Source organism: Hibiscus syriacus, unplaced genomic scaffold (genome assembly GCF_006381635.1).
Source record: "Hibiscus syriacus cultivar Baekdansim isolate YM2019G1 unplaced genomic scaffold, ASM638163v2 tig00111129_pilon, whole genome shotgun sequence".
Taxonomy (NCBI): Eukaryota; Viridiplantae; Streptophyta; class Magnoliopsida; order Malvales; family Malvaceae; genus Hibiscus; species Hibiscus syriacus.
The window spans coordinates 72767-92227 of record NW_024062990.1 but is presented as its reverse complement, the minus strand read 5'-3'; the positions used below and the strand labels follow the sequence as shown (position 1 = coordinate 92227).

The following is a 19461-nucleotide window of genomic DNA, read 5'->3' as shown; positions in this document are numbered from 1 at the left end:
TATGGAAGTGTCCCTAATAGACTTCAGATGGTTGGTATACGATTAGATGAGTGGTTTCAAAGACTGTGTAGGGAACAAAAATTGACTGAAGTAGATTTAAAGAAGAGACTAGATGATCTATTCGAGGCATATCTCATTGATGATGTCTTGAGTGAGATAGTGGATGTTTAGCTACAGTTGAATAATGAAGTGGATAATTTAGAATTGTACTGGGAACAGAGGGTAGGGCGAATTGGCTACAAAATAGGGATGGTACACTGCTTTTTTTTTTCACGTAAGTGCAGTTTATCATGCACTGTATTTAGGAGCACTTGTGGATCAAAATTCTATGCTGCTTACATGTGAAGTTCTGTTCATTTCTGAAGATTCTCATGATTCTGTGTGCTCATGTGTTGATGCCAGCAAAAATGGGGCAATAGTAGGAACTTTTAGAAAGGAAAAGGAAATGAACTGTTGCTTGTTTCCCACCATTGCTGTTCACAGCCAAAATGAGGAGTATGTTTACCTTCTTTTATAGTGTATTTATGTGAATACTCTCATTTATGTGTTGTTATAAAGGCAGTAAGGCACCCATATTTGCATTTGGTGAAATATAGGAATAATGGATATACACCATTTCTCTCTATTCCTTCCTCTTCAGTTGCATTTAAGTGATACATTGAGGTTTGTCTATAATGAATGAGAAGCGAGGGGTTAGCATGACACCTTTATTCCTGGCATTTTCCAACATATTGTTTGGTTGGCCTTGTAAAATTACTTTAAAAGGGTAAAATAAGCTAATATTGCCTGAGGTTATTAAAACTTACTTCATGATAGTGACAGTGCCAGAGTCAGTTTATATGGCTTTAAGTTGGACGAGATAAAATTTTCAGATCTGAGCAGAGCTTAAATGCGGCTTGAGCAACTTAATAAATTATAAATTATCAAGCTGAAATGGAGCAGGTTGTTGCCAGACTGCTAAGCTAGTTTACAGCCCTATCCTTGGGCAATGGTGCACTATGTTTAAATCAAATATACACAATATGTCCTCAGTCCGGTGGCTGTTGAGGTGGATTCTTAGTCCTACTCCGTTAATAATGGCATGTATATTTCCAAAAAACATGTGCCAGAGTCAGTTTATATGGCTTTAAGTTGGACGAGATAAAATTTCAGATCTGAGAGATTAAATGCGGCTTGAGCACTTAATAAATTAAATTATCAAGCTGAAATGCAGGTTGTTGCCAGACTGCTAAGCTAGTTTACAGCCCTATCCTTGGGCAATTGGTGCACTATGTTTAAATCAAATATAACACAATATTGTCCTCATCCGGTGGCTGTTGAGGTGATTCTTAGTCCTACTCCGTTAATATGGCATGTATATTTCCAAAAAACATGGCTTGGGAATGTTATATTAGGTTATATCTTGGAGGGGAAATTTGTGGTTAATGCAAAAGTGGAAGATGTGTTATGGTTGACTTTTATCTGTAAATGATGCTTATAGTGATTCTGTTATTTGAAAATCAAAACAAAATTTCTCATTCAGTAGTGCTAGTAGGTGCCCTTTCTGGTGATGGTGTGCTGCCTTTGTTGTTAAAAGCACCTAAAATTAATTATGACATCTTATACTCGACTTTTCCTTACTACTTGCATTGCATGGATATTTATTACATAGTTCATCACCATGCCAGTTGTTGTTGCTGAAGTGGTAATGATTTCAAGTTGTTCTAATGAGTTTTTTTATATTTCAAAATGTGCAGGGTTTATGTCAACTTTGGGCAAAAGAAGTTTGCTTTTGATCTGAAGGCAAGTTATGCTTCCTTTTTCTGCCTATGTATATGGTATTCTTAATCTTAGTAAACTATGGTCCCCTCAGTCTGTCATTTTAAGCGGTTTCTTATATGTTTCTTTGATTATCTTTGATGCCATATATCAGGAATATTAAGCTCAAGAAAGGTTGAAGCAGCAGAGGACTATTGAAAATATATTTCTGCCTCCAAAAACTAGTTATGGGTATATTTTTTCCCTTCTGCTGCTATGTATTTTCTGTTCTTTTGTTTTACATGCATGTCCAATGCAGTTACCTATGGATGATTTGATGTTGTGTTAAATAAGCATTCTAGGCTGTTCTGATAATGTAACTATTGCTGCAAAATAGAAACTTGTCATCTAGATCTAGGCGATGGTGATAATATTAATTGCATCTTGTTTGTTCTTAATAATGGTCTATCTTCTGCCTCATTTTACATCATCAACCAGAGAACTTATTGCTCTATCACACTAGACGTAATAAGTTGTATAATATGGTATATGTATATATAATCTTGTTCAAACGACTTGTTCGTGCGTACTTGCTATTATGGCTATGAAGATACACTCAATTCATTTGATTTGGCTAGTAACTGTAAAAGCCTATCCTCCTATCTGTATAGCTTAAGAAAATGATTTTGAGGATGAGGATATCAGTATGATTTAAATCAGAGAAAGACAGTAGGCAGGTATGGTTTGACGATTCACATTTTATATTACCATTATTAGTTATGCTTTTTTTCTCTCTTGAGGGGCTATTCCCTTGATTCACATTTTCTTTCCATTACATGGAAAAACTTTTTTAAGCTTCCTTGTATACTTTCCTATTTCTTTGAGCTATTCTTGTTATTGTTGCTGTTCTGGTTAAATTGAAGATTTTTATTTTTCTTGCCAATGAAGCTAATCAGGAATGGTGAGATTGAGCAGCTATGAACAGACTCCAAGATTGGTATCCTCAGATTGTTCAGGTGTATACACGATTTGTCCACTATTGTTATATACTATATAATTAACCGTCTTTAGTGGACTGAATTATGTTTGTTAATTAGTACGCGTTGGAAGCGTGTATGTTTTCCTTTTAACATTATTCTAGGAAAAAATCTTTTGTTCTATTAAGGCATCTCTCTCTCTCTCTAAGTTCTTTCCATTAAGGTTCTATCAATTTTGGCTTCAGCTTATTCTTCGTTTTCTTATCGAATCTAATGTTCATGGGGACCTTGAGGTGACCTGCATGGAGTTTATAAGCTGTTCAATAAGATGGGCTTCACTTGTTGATATCAGGTCTGACATGCATTCTAGACCTGGGGCTTAGAACTAGATTCCAGCAAGGCTAGGGTCAATCCTGCACTTGCAAATTCCCGTTTCCCGTCCCACCTTGGCATTGCCCCTACATTAATTATTCTTTTCATTCATTCTCTCTCGTTCTCCCTCCCTCTCTTTGTACATCTGTTGTGGCAATACATTATACACTGATGTGAATGAATGGGTCTATTGAGGAAAAATTTAGAAAACACTTCTATGTTGGTATGGAATTGGAACAGGCTTATTTGCTATTAAGGGATGTGTAAACTCTGACAGTTTTACGCTGGAATACAGCTAAACATGTTAATGTCCATGGCATTCTATCCCTAGAACAAAAAAGAGGGAAGAATTGCATATTATTATACTTTCAATGGGATCACATTAAAATTTCCAAGTTCTCTCCTCAAGCCTTTAAGGTTGCCTGGATATTAGTCACAACATTTGTGATTTACATTGTCTTGTATCTTGCTACTAATTCTGTGATTGTTTTCAATCCTGCTTAAGTTTTAAATGGTAAGAGTAATGTTGTGGAGTGGATTTAGTTGTGCTGAGACAAGATTTTATTTTTGCGTGGTCATCGTTCCATTTACTTGATATAGTTGATTTTTCTGGATTGAGGCATAATTTCTGTCAACTTACTCGTTACATACAGGACGACAAATCAGCCGTCTGCTTTCTGCTGCACTGCCAAAAATTTGTTGAATTGATACGGGTACATATTCTATCCTCTTTCTAGTTTATTTATCTTTTATTTTTACAATAAGATAAAATAAAAACTGATTACTGGAAAACACAGATCCCTCAGGTTCTTAAAATCTGATGGAAAGGGTTTATTGGTTGTACATTGTCATCTATTTGATTTAGGTACATATTCAAGTTTTCGATAGGTTAGGAGACATATTCTGAATGAAAGCTACAAGAAATTCCATAATTAAATAGTTTTGTTATTCTAAATAACACCCCGAACAAAAATGAAATCATTCTATTAAAGTCAATACATTAAAAGTTCTTATCATGCCGACAACAATTGAAGAGCAGGCCTGAAGTTGCGTTCTTGATCTGGTTTCACAAAGAAGCCTGAAGTTGCAGGCCTATTGTAAATCAATGATAGCATAACCTTTGGACATTGATTCCTGAACAACAGTTTATCATTAGTTTATTCTTTGTTCTACTGATGTGGACGAAAAAGATGGCACATTTGTTTGTAGGTTGGAGCACTGGAAGACGCTGTCAAGCAGGGAAGGATTGAATTAGCTAAATTTTTGGGGTTGCCCGAAGAAAATTTATTTGATGCTTTAGTGATGGTAATCATAGGAGAATTCTTTTCTTAAAACTTTCTATCTGGACCATTGATCTTTCTTCTAGAAGTATTAGATTATTGGGGATGTGGCTTTACTTTAGCTTATGTTAACACAGCTGGACATGTTTTAGTTCACCTAACTGCAAGTACAAGCTGATGTGATTTGCTTTTCATTTTGTGCATTGTTTGAAGAACTAAGATTCAAGACTTGTCTTTTCCTGTTGTAGTGTACTCGTTTTTAGGCAATTTTGACAAGCAATTGGTCTGGTGTGCATGCCTAGTTTCTTGCATTTATTTCTGAGCATTAGTGTATGTCATGATGGGGCAATTTGGAGTTGCTTTAGCTTCGACTCCTGTTTTTTCTTGAAAAACTCTTGTTCGACATATACTTGAACATATTCAAAAAATTGAACATTCCCGCATTTGACTCATACCCATATTCGACACATACATAGATGCAGAGTAACTTGCTTATCTGGTTTTTACAGCTTTCTGGTATGCTTTAATTCCTGTCCTTAGTTTGATCTAATGTCTCTTTCACCTGAGAAAATTAGAACCAGATCCTTGTGTATTGGGCTGGCACCCGAAGCTAAATTGATTTGGTTTTCTTGTTAGGACTGCATTGCCCTGCTGGCATATGAACCCACAGGAGTCGTCTTTGGATATCTTCTCCAAGAGTCGCGTAGAGATGTTGTGGCAGACACGGTTAATGCAATGATATTGTCAACAAATCCCAAAATGAAAGACGTGCAAGGCTGCCTAAAATCATATCTCGATAGACTACACCGGCAGCTAACAGCTTGCTGTTTGGAGAGAAGGTTGGCAGACGGTGGGCAGGGGAAGCTTTCCGTTTGTCTCGGCTCCTTAACTGATATAAATGTAAATTGCATCCCTCAGCTGTTCTTTTCTTTCATTCTGTTTCCTGTTGATAAAAATTTCAAGTGGTCATGGACTGTGTCTGGTTATAGAGTAGAGCACACCCTTCCCCTTAGGTTTCCAAACAAACAAACAAAAAATGATTCTATAAGATGGGGTGTTTCGATATATATATTTGTAAACTTTTCTTCATTAACCTATCCTTCAAATGAAACGTTCCAAAAATTTCTGTTGCCACTATATATATATATACACACACACAGAGCAGAGCACTCTATTCGACTCATGACCTAAGCAAAATGTAAGATGGCTGGTATGATTATGCTATAACTATGCATTAAGCCCCTAAAAGATCATTGAAAACAGCAATAACTCTGAAAAGCTTCTCTTTTTCTTCCCCATGAAGTTAGCCAATTTCTCGGCGTCTAAAATTCTCTCCATCCCTCGATCACTCGGAATAATACTTTCCTCGCTTGCACTCGATGCAGATGAGTCCTGGAAGCCTTGTAAAACCCATCTGAGGAAAATCTCAGAATTACAAGTTTCCCCACTACTCTCTTTTGTGCCCTTGAGCCTCGTTCGAGATCAAGTTCTGTAACAATGAAAGAAAAAGGAGAATGAACAAAGACTTACCGTATAATCCGAATAAACAAAGACTCCACTATTATATATAGAAATGGACCGAATGTTTTAAAAGACAGTGATTAAACGGGAATCGAGAATGAATGAGAGAATAAAACATTTTGAATTGGTTTTAACGAATTGAGAAAGGGATTTTCATCCGTGAATTTCATTCTTCAAAACCCATGTACCCATTTGATATATTTGAATTCAATTGAAAGGGGTAACAATTCGTCAAACTTATATCCAATTTTTTTTTTTAATTCCAGTATTTGGAAGATTTAATGTGATAATTATGACTACTCATGGTTGAACACGATAATTGAAGCTTTTAAAGAGAAGTGAATGATCTTCAAAATAGAGTAATCTGATGATGGATTAAAGACTTCAAAAGCTTGATTTAATATTTATAGTTTAGAATGAATATTAGTGCTATTTCATATGTTCTTGTCTTGTGCTAAATTCTTAACCGATTAAAATTGGTAAAATATATCTTTTGGATGTCTTGAAAAGTATAAAATATGTATACAAGGATAAGGAGTCCTTGACTTTTTTAAATGAGATGGTTGAAACTAATAAAACAATCGATGTCGATATTTTAATAATAATAATAAAATAACGCTATTATTCCATTATATTTGGGTCAATCTGAAAAAAAATACAAGTATAAGGATTAAAAGGAATACAATAAAAGTTTAAGAGTCAAAATAACTAAACCGATAAAGTTAATGGGGGCAAAAATGTTATAATGGAGCAACTGTAATGAGAAGCCACGTACGTCATCTTTGAATCAGCTGTGAGGCCACCTACCTCCAACCTTTCACTTTCCAAAGGATTCGGTCAAAGTAACTAACTCAACTGTACCCAACCACATATGCCACTATAACCACTCCCATCAGAGATCAACAAAATCTGCTTCTTTTTTAAAAAATTAATAATTTTTTATATAATTTAAATATTTTATTTATAATTTTATTAATAATTTTATTAATAATTTATTTTAACTCTTAAAAAATTTAAATTTATCTTTTAAAATTTTATAAATCCATCTCTTTAATACTATAAGATATTATGTCTGGACCTTTTATATACCATTTGAATCCAATATAATGTAGCAACATGATAGTGACTACTCTATTTGTAATCTGTTATTATGAAAATATATGTTTACCCATGACGTACACAAAAGAACATACCTAAAAATTTATGTCAAATATGCAAACATAAGAAGTTGTATTAATTTTTTTAAGAGGTACGGAGTTATAAAATTTTAAAAGATATGAAATTAAATAATTCATAAAAATATTAAAAAAAATTAAAAATTTTGAAGGTGAGACCGCATCCCGACATCATCTTGGTTCATCCATTCGTACATGTATTTTTAGGGTTCACAAATAAGATTTGTCAAAGTAACAGTCAAGGTGGTGGGGCCTTGGCCGTAATGCAAGTAACAGAAGGCGTTTACGTGTGTAATCCAGAAATTAGAAAGCAGCATATGGAAACCGCGTTAAAGCCGACCAAACTCAGCTTTCAAGTTTGAAGGATTAGGAAACAACATTAGTTAATCAACAACTGGTGTCCTATTATCGGGTATAGAGAAGGGGGGCTTACGTTCTCATAAGCCAACCCTTATGTCGGCAAAATTATTTCACCGACAGTTTTTGAGGACGTAGATTCCATATGTTGCATGCCATATCAGCCGTTGACTATTTTATACAAACATTTCGCTTTTTAAGTGACCCTAAGCATTGGGTTTACCCTAAATGCCTATCAAACTATTCCAGGAAATGATATTTTTTTATAGGAATGAAAATTTATTAAAATCAAGAGACAATAACAACATATGAGCCTCATTAAAAATTTCTCTAAACTGATTGGAGGAAAAGAGTGCTACATAAGAGAATAATACAAACAAACATACCAATAGCGGAAGCCAAACCTACAAAGACAACAAAAGCAAACAGAGAGAATTCCAAAAAATAATCCAACCGACCAAACAAAGCAAACACTGCAACCAACTAAGAACACATATCAATTCCAATCGTAGAGGCTTCGTCGACTACATCAGCGCGAATAGAGACAGCAAAATCCAGATTCCAATAGCTCCAGAGCGGATAGCCATAGAAAATTCTAGAAGATTGAACTATCCAATGACCTTTGTTGAAATTAAATTTCGGTTGCCGAAGAAAAGCCTCTCTATATGGAATCGTGCGCCCCATGTTATCAACAAAAGCGAAGATCGAATGTCCCTCAAAATGAACACAACCATCCACATTACGATCCACTATAGCACACGCACCCACACCCATGTGTGCCCTACACACCACCTCCAAGACATTGGAGCATCCACTAGTTGGACAGAAAAAATGCGCAGAACCACCAAAACTCTAAGTCTGGAGAGCAAAAACCAAAGCCCCATTATATTGTTAAATCCTTTATTTAAACGCCCACCATAACTCAATGTCTGGGGCGCAAAAACCAAAGCCCCTTTATAGTTTTAAATCCTTTAATTGTGGCCGTTCAAGAAATGCTCGACCAAGCCGGTCAAAGAATCTATTATATGCCTGATATTGCTAGAAGACCGATGAGACTTACTAGAAGTGAAGTACATAAGAGCGCAAATTAAAAATAAAAAACTTAAGATGTTCATCTCCAAGCCTCTACATTATCATATGGTTTCGCGGGCACGTCCAACCGTACCTTTCCACTTGCCAGTTCAAAGTCTAAAAGGCTGTCAAAAAGACAGATTCGGGTCCTAGTGCTCCGAGATGGTTCGATCGCTAACAAAGACAAGCATGGGAAACAAAACGCCCATCACGCACAATTGTTTTAAAAATGGCACACCCACCTGAAAACCCACAAGCACCATATTATAAGCCTTTGAAGTAAATGCACGAGCCACTCATTTGGAGGATGCTAAATGACTTTCACTCTTCAGACAAACTTAATTCTCCCGAGACCTAAACCCCCATTACACGTCAAAATATAATCACATATAACCCCTAAAAACCAACTCCATGACCTCCAAAAAAAACTACGACACAGTCCTCAAAGTACAAATGCAAAAACCTAGCAAGCCCTATACCTCACTCACTATCGTCAACTCAACTCTAGCGACACTAACTCCTCGAGAACCTTTTTATCAGAACCAGCAAACTTAATACCAAGCAACTTAGCTACTGACAAAGTCTCCTCCGCTACAGCATACGCAGCAGCCCACTTTTTCTTTAAGTCCGAATCTGAAATAGATCTACCTGATAATTCACTAGATTCTAGATCAGACTTCTTCAACTTGGAACTCTTCAACGCTCGATCTCTTCGACTTCTCTCAGCTTTCGATAGGACTGAGTCCTGGATATCCAACATAGAACCAAATTTATGCATCTTCTTTTTATTCCTAATGGACAGTTCTAGCACACATGACACATCTTCTAAGACTCCCTCAAAACTCTCTTTTTCAGATATCTTCATTTTACTTACGTCGCCTAATTCCAAAGAGTTAACAGGACCCAATACTAAACGTCACTCCTCCCCCCTGAATCTACCAGAAAATCTCTATGAGAATCCAATAAAATTTCGTTCTTTAATCCCATCCTTATAGGAAGCTCAATCTCTGGAGAAACTACAGTAGAAGCACCCACCAAAACTCTATCCTCCAACTTTGAAATCTTGTCTAAAATAGGACTGGCCACATTTGACTCTACACCCAAAGTCTCAACCCCATCAATATCCAATCCTTGCAACCCCACGTGATTGCAGTGATCTGAAATTTGAAAGCCAACACTCTATCCACCATCCTCGACATTACACTCAACCTCAATCGGCTTCCCAATACTAACCTTATTGCGGCAACCAAGGTTATCCCCAGAGCACGCGACATCAAAAGGGATGCCACCAGAAGGTGACCCTTTGCCATAAGAACTTCCCGACTTAGAAGCCACCAACAGATCATCTTTAACCGGTGAAACACCTGTATTATTAGCCCCAACCTCAACCCCATCATTCTCAACCTCAATCTCTATTTTCTTCAGGATTTTAGATTTAAACAAATTGCCTAATGAATGCTCCACCATCCTAACTTCAAGAACACGAACATCAAACTTTTATATTCTCCACCACTACATCTACAACTTCATCAATCCGAGCTTCCGATGAAGTAGAAATCAACATATTAACTTTCTCACAATCTAAATGATGACTAACATTATCTCCAAACGCCTCAAATCTACCACACAAGCCAACTAATCTTTTCAAAGTGACAGCATTCCAGCAATGCAACGGTAATCCCTCTATCTCTAACCAAACAACTTTCTCCTTCTGGCAAAAAGACTCTGTCCAAAGCATAACATCCACGAAAATATCCTTCAAGTAAGACGACCGAAGGTCTTCAAGCATGATAAATAGATCTTCATCCTCGATGGTGAGCAGAAAAGAGTTCTCACGAAGTCTTTGAACTTTAATTTACCCTAAACCCCAGTTATGTAATCTATCAACAATACTCCCAACACTACAAACACCAGCCATAACACCCACCAAACATCTCTTTAACTTTCTTACTTCGTCCTTATCCACATGCCCCATAACTTCCTTTCTGGAAGAACACGCTAGGCTAGCCTCCTTCGTTTTAGAAATACCAGTTGCGAAAGGGTTTGCAATTTTACCTTTCCATGACAACTTACACTGCGCACATTTATCCTTCGGGGCCTTCAAAGAATACTTAGCAAAACTCACTGAGATGCGACTACCATACACCATAAGACCATTCAAACGTTCCTTAACTCTATCGGCTTCTACCATATTGCCAACTTTTACGAAACCAAACCTAGAGCCTACTCGACTCCTCTTCGATAGAAGATACACAGTCAGAACCTCACCATAACGACCCACAATCTGTCATAACCCTTTCCAGTAAATAGAGTTTGGTAAGTTATCCACAAACAAAGAAACAGAATCCGACAAAAAACCTGAACCACCCTCCATCCTATATTAGTTGAATAATTTGAAGAATGAACTGCAAAAGTGGATCTATCAGCAAGCTTCTTCAAAACTAGCAAACCTAGAACCCAGAAAAATCATCAAAATCAACTCCGTTTAAACTGATACTTAATTCGTCATCTTTTGATTTCAGATTATCTGTGAATTCAGGTCCATTTGCTTTACGAATTATGTATTAACTAGTTGTTGTTCAATGACGGTTCATGAATCTTGATGGAATTTTTGGGTTATTGGTTATGATGATTTATTAAATCAAATGGAAAAAGACCCAGGAAATGATATTTAAATGACCCTATTTTAAAAAAAATAGTTAAAAAAAGACAATATTGGGATGAAATAAAATACCCATGAAAAGTAATAAGTAAGAAGAAAGTAAAGAAATAGGATGAGAGAAATAATACAAGTAATTGTATTTAATTTAGTACATGGTGGAGCATGGATCTTGGTACTCAAAGATCCAAGGCTTCGATCTTTGGCACTTGTAGCTTTATCATCTAAAATATATCGTTTTTAAAATTATTTATGAGCATAATATTCTTTAAAAATTATAATAGAAATAGTATTTATTTTTGTCACAAAAAAATATATCCCTTTAATTCGTTTCTTTTAAAATATATTTAATTAGAGATATCTTTATATTACTTGATTTGAAATTATCTTAATTGATGTGAATAATACGAGAGATCAAACACGTCTTTCAATAATTTTAAATTTAGGCATCATACATTAATTTATGAAAGCACAGGAGATAAAAATATGTTTTCTCATCCATCCCAGACCCTCTATCTTCCTCGCCCTTATAAAACCCTCTTAAGTCCTAACCACGATGAAAAGGTAATTTTTTTAGTTAATTAGATTAAATTTTCTAAATTTTACAAAATCAAAATATTATTACAATATTTATAAAAAAAATATCATGTTTTTGTAAATACAATTTTTTACTTTAAAATTATCAAATAAATTTATGTTGAATGAAAATTAAAAGTAATAATAATATAGTTGTGATAGAAATATGACATTACAATATTGATAAATAAAATTAAAGTAGTACAACTAATATATATATATATATTTATATATAATGTATTATCAATGACTTCTATGGGAATGAGTTTCACAACATGATAGTCGTCGATTACACATTTTCTATGTTAACCGCTTTTTAATAGGCTCGTTGTCATCGATTGCTCTAATATTATCGAAAATATCTTAGATACAAATAACATCATCGTGTGTTGGTCGAACAAGTTCATTTATTAATGTGTCTTAGGTTTACTTGATGGATGACTTATGAAGAATAATGATCACGTAGATGTATGATCAACAATCTCATTGTTGAAACCAAATTACAAAAATCTAGAATACATTATCAATTAATACAATGTTATTGATTGGATTGATTGTGTTGGTGGTAGTAGAAAAACATTGTTTGTTTACATTGACATATTTAAAGTAAATATTGGTTTAATAGTAATGGTGTATGATAATCTTAAATTAATTTTCGTAAACACGAACCAAACGACTTCAATGGTTAAGAATTTTTTTCTTGAAATTTCATATTCAACTACATATGTCACAGATATAAGTATTAATTGTTAAATAATCGAAAGTCTTTCAACAAATATTATCTTATATACACTTTAAATTTATAAAAAAAAACTTTCCTCACTCTAAAATTGCATGAACTGAAATGTGGACCGGTAAAATTTAAACCTGGCCCACTTAAATTATGCTATTTTTTTATACTCAAAACCCATATTTCAACAGATGTTAGTGTTTTTTCTTTTAAGGGAATGGTGAAATGTAGGTATAAGATAAGATATCCATAGGCACTGAAAACATTAATCAACATAGACGAAGGCTAAAAGTAGGGTATGTTTACCAAAGAGGATAAAGGGTAATTCATAGGTCCCTGCTTTTTCCAAAAGTCAATCTCTGACTCTCACTCTCACTCTGCACTGCCCCTCAATCTGTGCCACTCCTCACCGGTTTCTTTTACTAAAATAGTTTTTAAAAAAGCAAAAACCGTGAGATTTGAATTATTTATGCCAGTATCGTGTTGGTTAAAATATCACAGTAAAAAATAAATATCTAACGGTGAAATATAAACATTTAATTTCAAAAAATTGGGATTTTATAATTATATTTTATTAATAAAAATAATTTTTTGTTATCACATTGCAGACTTGAAATGTAAAATTATAATTAACAATTCCATATTTGTGAAATTAACATTAATTAAATTATTTTTATATTATTATAATCTAATGATAACAATTATTTATTATATTAAATCGTCAAAATAAAATATTTAACTTAAAATGGAACGATGGATATATATTATTTTTGAAAAATATGATCCATCCATGTCGTATAACATTTGATTTTATAAAGAATATTATTCGCATAAATAATAAAATGATGTCATTTATTATTCTTACTCATCCACGATCTTAAAAGATATAAAATTAGAAATGGTACCTTTTATATAAATATATCTCAGTCCTTTTTGTATAAATTTATTAACATTCTTGTTTTAATACTAGAATTTCACCCTTTAGGACATATGAATTAGAGCCTGATATTGGTTTTTTTGTTAGGTATGATTAGTCATTTATATGAATTTATTACTTTTAAAAATGGGGGGACAAATAAGTAAGAGCCTCGAGTTTTGCTTTCTGGTGGGTATTATTAGTCATTTATATGAATCTATTATTTTATAAATTATAAATCTCACCCTTTAACTTTATTTCTATTTCTATTTTAGTTATTAAAGTTAAAACTTTTAATTTAGTCATTCAACTTTTAAATTATTTATATCTTATTTATTCTATCATTAAATAATTAACGGTGTTATGAAATAATAAACCTACCAAAATGATGTCATAGATTCTTCTAATCATCTTCTTCTTTACTCTCTCATCTTCTTTAATGTCATCAATATCTATTTGTTATAGTAGTTCGTATAGCCATTTACTTATGCCCAATTTGATTATTTTATAAAGTGATTAAAAAGGGTTGTAAAAAGTTACTTTCAAAAATATTTTTGAAATCTCATTCGCATAATGAAGTAGCCTCAAGGAATTAAAATGAACTGAAGAAGGCATTCATGAAGTTGATATGATAATTAATGGCCTTAAGTACTGCAACAAAATGGATGTCAATCACCTGCTTGGATTACACGGATGAAAATGATACATGTTCAGAGGTCCAAAATTTAGAAGAAAAAAATTATAGTTACTATAATTGAAAATCCTATTAAGGATGAAACTGAATATAATACAATATATTGCAATCAATTACGCGAAAAGAAGCAATCATAGCGGCAATAACTCTTTACAATTTTTTGTTACAGTATGAAAATGCTACATTGAAACTTTTGTATGTAATAAAGAAAGATAGAGATGAAATACAACTAGATTTAAACTTTAAGCAGGAAACAACAATATAGTCATATTTTACTTATACTTGTAATTTTAAAGAATTATTAATTTATAATACTGAGGGACCATAAATTTATACATTAGTCTTTCAAAAAATTATCATCTTAGTATTTATCGAAATTATTAATTTAGATATTGGGTCCAAGTCGAGAACGAAAAAAATCATTATTTTTAAAAAAATTAATTTATAGAGGTTCTATTATATGTTATTTATCTTATGTATTTAAATTTACTAATTTTTAATAATATAATCAATTAAAATTCTTACTTCAAAATGTAACGAGATATATTAATGGACCCATATATTTATTAAAGGTGAGGTGGGAATCCATTTTATTAAAAGCTATAGTTGAATTTGTCAGAATTTTAGATTTTAAGAGCGTTTCTTGTGGTAAAAAAATGGAATTTCTTTTTTCTGTTCGTAGGTGAAAAATAGATTCTCATTTACAAGTGAAGAGTAATTTTTCTTAACCAGAGTGGAGTAAATTTTATGAACTTGTCTAACGTCTATGCAGTGCAGTGATAGTCCTACACAGTATAAAATGAAGATAAGGATTCATGTACTACGTGGCTTAATAAATACACAACGAGTAAAAGACAAAGAGAAATTTAATTTCCTTTAAGGCCGTTTTACACGTTGACTACATACTCAGAGCTTCATTATTAATGGATTAAGATCCCTTGTGTTTATATCTTCAACCGTTCTTTTATAAATTCCCATGCAATTTCACTTGTTTCCCATCGCTGAAATCCCAGTTTCTAACACAAACTTTCTGGTAAAGCTATGGAGAGTGGTGAGCCCAGCAAGAAATCTTCTTTCCAGCTTCAAAATCAACCCTTTTCATCTCCTTCACAGCCTTTTTCGATCAAAAAGAGCATTTTTGTGGCTTCCATTGCTGCCGGTATCCAATTCGGGTGGGCCTTGCAGTTATCGCTCCTCACCCCATATGTTCAACTCCTCGGTATACCTCACAAATGGGCTTCTCTCATTTGGCTATGTGGACCCATCTCTGGGATGCTGGTGCAACCCATCGTCGGTTACCACAGTGACCGTTGCACCTCCCGTTTCGGCCGTCGTAGGCCCTTCATAGCCGCCGGAGCTGCCCTGGTGGCCATGGCGGTGGTCCTCATAGGCTTTGCTGCTGACTTAGGTCATCTCTTTGGGGATTCCTTGTCCACCCAGACGAAGTCGGGAGCCATCGTGGTGTTCGTGATAGGGTTTTGGATCCTGGACGTGGCCAACAACATGTTACAAGGTCCATGCAGAGCTTTACTGGCTGATATTTCGGGGGATGACCAGAAGAAAACGCAGACCGCGAACGCCTTCTATTCGTTTTTCATGGCGGTCGGGAACGTACTTGGCTTCGCCGCCGGTTCCTACACCCATCTCCACAAAATCTTTCCCTTCACAACCACGAAAGCTTGTGACGTTACTGCGCAAACCTCAAAAGCTGTTTCTTTTTCTCAATCCTGCTCTTGTTAACCCTCACTTCGCTCTCTCATGCGTGCATGAAAAGCCTGGTCACCGGAACCTGAAAATGCCGGTAACGCAGGCCACCGTGAGATTGAAGAAGCAGCAGCGGAGGCAGCCCCCGTGCCATTCTTTGGGGAAATATTCGGTGCGCTTAAAGAATTGAAAAGACCCATGTGGATTCTTCTGGCGGTGACGTGTCTGAATTGGATTGCATGGTTCCCTTTCTTGTTGTTCGACACCGATGGATGGGGAGAGAGGTGTACGGTGGTGATTCAGTGGGAAACAACCTCGTATTGAAGCTCTACAATAGTGGGGTACATGCAGGCGCGTTGGGGCTCATGTTGAACTCCGTGGTGCTGGGTTTCACGTCCCTCGGGGTGGAGCTCCTGGCGCGTGGGGTTGGAGGCGTTAATAAGCTTTGGGGGATTGTCAATTTTTTGCTTGCTTTTTGCTTGGGCATGACGGTTTTGGTAACCAAATTTGCAGAGTCAAGCCGCCGGTTCATCACCGTGGACGGTGTCATAGTCCCTTTGCCGCCACCAGCTGGAGTCAAGGCCGGGGCATTATCTCTATTCGCTGCACTGGGGATACCCTTAGCTGTAAGTTCAATCTTTTTCTCTAATTACATCTTTTTAGTTACCAATATTAATTAACCCAGTCTGGAATCATCTCTTTACGTTTCGCTGGAGTTTGCAAACCATGTGTTTGATTAAATGTTCAAGACGGCTATAGTTTTTTAATGCTCGATTTGAATGAGTGATGATATATGGTCCAGTGGTGTCGTTTTACGGCTAGATTCTTAGGAATCCAGTCGAAAACTGCAGCTCTGACACAGTAGGCTTGCCCCACGCATCCAAATCAACAACCCTAAGCGGTTGTACGTCATCAGACTTTTGGGCCTTTACTTGTATAAAAAATACAGATATCACCATATTTTTATGTGATTACATGATAATACATTTGATTTTTTAAAATAATTTATATAAATATTATTCAAATCACTTAAAGAGAATGTCACTCTAGTCTCTTTAGGTTCTTTTTCAACTTCCTTTGTTTTGGTCTTCCTTAATGTAAAATACATCACAAGGTGTTAATAAATATGTTTTGGAGTATGGATTTCGATTCCCTTGTCAATATCTGTTTTCTTCTTAATTTTGCACATTACTTCCTATTCCTCTTTTGTTAAGCAAGTGACCAGTGGAGGCAGGCTATAGCTGAAACAGCTGGTTTGAAGATTCTTTTACATAATTTTTTCTTTAAAATATTAATATTAAATATAACAAATAATACATTTAATAATATGATACTTAATATGCAATTGAAATGTTAAAGGTTCAAATGTAATTTAACCATAAATAAAATTGAAAAAACAAAAAAAAGGTGTTACATATATACAATTGGTGTTTTACAAGTGGTTTTATTTCGTATCTTAATTTTGCAGATAACTTACAGCATTCCTTTTGCATTGGCATCCATATTTCCAGTTCCTCTGGTGCAGGTCAAGGTAAATTTTTCCTGGCACATTGAAAATAAGTTGGTATGGCTGGATCATCCTTTCAAAGTAAAACTGATTATCGTTTGCTCTGAAACAGGGCTTTCTTTGGGAGTGCTGAACCTGGCGATAGTAATACCGCAGGTTATACTTGCATTCTTAACAATGCTAATATTAAGTACAACATTGGGCTGGGGTTGATTTTGGAGTGAAATGAATTTTACAGATACTGGTTTCATTGGGGAGTGGACCATTTGATGCAATATTTGGAGGTGGAAACCTGCCGGCTTTTGTACTGGGAGCAGTTGCGGCAGCCGCTAGTGGAATATTTGCACTAACCTTGCTCCCCTCTCCACCACCCGATGTACCTGCTGCCAAGGCTGTTACTGCTGGTTTCCATTGACAGTGTTGGATATATATTGCCTTGTTTGATTATCATGTAAAGCACCGAACATAGAACCCTAACCGGCGTTTTTTACAAGTGCCAAGGCCTAGCTAGCTAGCTCATATGGCTGTTTTGGTGTTGAAGATGTATTAATAACCAAAATGGCCTATTTTAGTTTCAAGTAAAAAAAAAAAGATGCAAGTGTATGGTTGAGTGGGATTGTCGTTCTGTTCATTGTGGAGTGTATTGTATCGATAGCCAAAATGGCTATTTTTAGCTTTTAAATCAAAAGGCTGTAATGTGTTGTTGATGTTTAGTTGTTTACATTCCACTAGATGAGTGCTGACATTTGAGTTTCAACAGAGTCAGCAAAAGATGGGAAACCGGTTTTCAAAAAAATCTAGCTAAGTCTATATTATTATTTATATATAAAAATAATTATATAAATTTGTAATGAATTAGGACCAACTGGTTAGGATGGGTTGAAAAAGACAAAATAAATCATAATAATAATAATTGGGCCTACTCGAGCCCCTGGATAGTTCCAAACACTACATGAACATTAGAGAATCTGAATAGATATAAATCGAAGTACCTGGTTGTCCCAAACTGCAAAAGAATGGTTTGGGCAGCGGGTTGGTGAGCCATATGACTCGCATTTGAACTTGGGATGGTTGTCCTCCAGATCACTATGCATGCAGATGTTCAGATGAATGAATCAATGGCCTATAAGATTACTTCATTTAACCTGCCATCATCTCATAGTCCACTTAGCTTGGCCTTCGGCCGACATTTCATTAGTTCCCTATCACAATTCACAAACGTCTGTCCCTAAAACATTTCACTGCCCTTCTGCTTGTTTTGTTCCTCACTATCCTCCAGCCAACGAAGCCACAAATACACGAGAGATTTTCAACCAGGTTAAGAACACAAGCCACAGAATAACAAGGGGACAATGGGCATTCGAAGGGTGGGTCCATCATCGTAATTATTCGAGATTCACTTTCTACAGATCTTCTATGTGGAAAGCTACGAAAGACGTGTTTTTGCATTATGCTTTTGAGACCAAAAGGCATTGTAGGATCGGCGAACTGCTCGTGATATGAAGAAGCATCATCAATGGCGTCGGGGTTCCATTAAAAGAGCACAAGCTTTCTTGATGAGAGTGCTTTTCCCATTGCACAGGGCCAAGGGCCTGCAGGTTTGCCATAGGCAACTGGCCTATTTCGTAACACAGTTCGTGCAGAAAGAGCCTGCACTTGGAGGAATTGTCGTTAAGGGAATTCTAAGGTATTGGCTGATCAATCATAAAACGAAGTTCTGGTTATAGGGGAACCTGAAGAGCTCGTCCAGAACATCAACCCCGATCAGTAACGAATGTTGGCAGTGCCTTTATGCTCCCAAATTACAAGATGTTTGAATAGCTTCAACTCACAGGTGAGCTCCATCATGATACATATGCAATTGCCTGCAAACCAAGGAAATTTATAGAATCAAGTGTTCCTGGTGGTAATAGAAGGCACAGAGTGGGAGTTAAAGGTGCATTGGAGCAAAAGTGTGATGCAATTAACAGAGCATGTGAAGACAATGTTGGAAGAAATAGATCCAACTCTATACAAAAAGTGCCTCCAAGAAATCGATCGCCGGAGCAAATCAAGTGGCAACAGAGATGGACTAAAATAAAAATGGCCGCAGAAAAGCAGAACATCTTCCTTCACAAATACACTTGCTATAGAACTAAACCATTAGAGAACAAACATAAACTTCATTGATGCATCAGTCAAATTA

At 35.5% G+C, this 19461-nt stretch overlaps 1 long non-coding RNA gene and 1 pseudogene across 1 annotated transcript; both read left to right on the top strand.

Moving 5' to 3' along the window:
* Positions 1-263: 263 nt before the first annotated feature.
* On the top strand, positions 264-1787 carry LOC120154428. Its single transcript, XR_005518880.1, has 3 exons — positions 264-274; positions 403-495; positions 1737-1787. It is a non-coding gene; the product is annotated as an uncharacterized LOC120154428 (long non-coding RNA).
* A 13214-nt stretch (positions 1788-15001) lies between these two features.
* On the top strand, positions 15002-18006 carry LOC120154395 (annotated as a pseudogene).
* The last annotated feature ends 1455 nt before the right edge of the window (positions 18007-19461 follow it).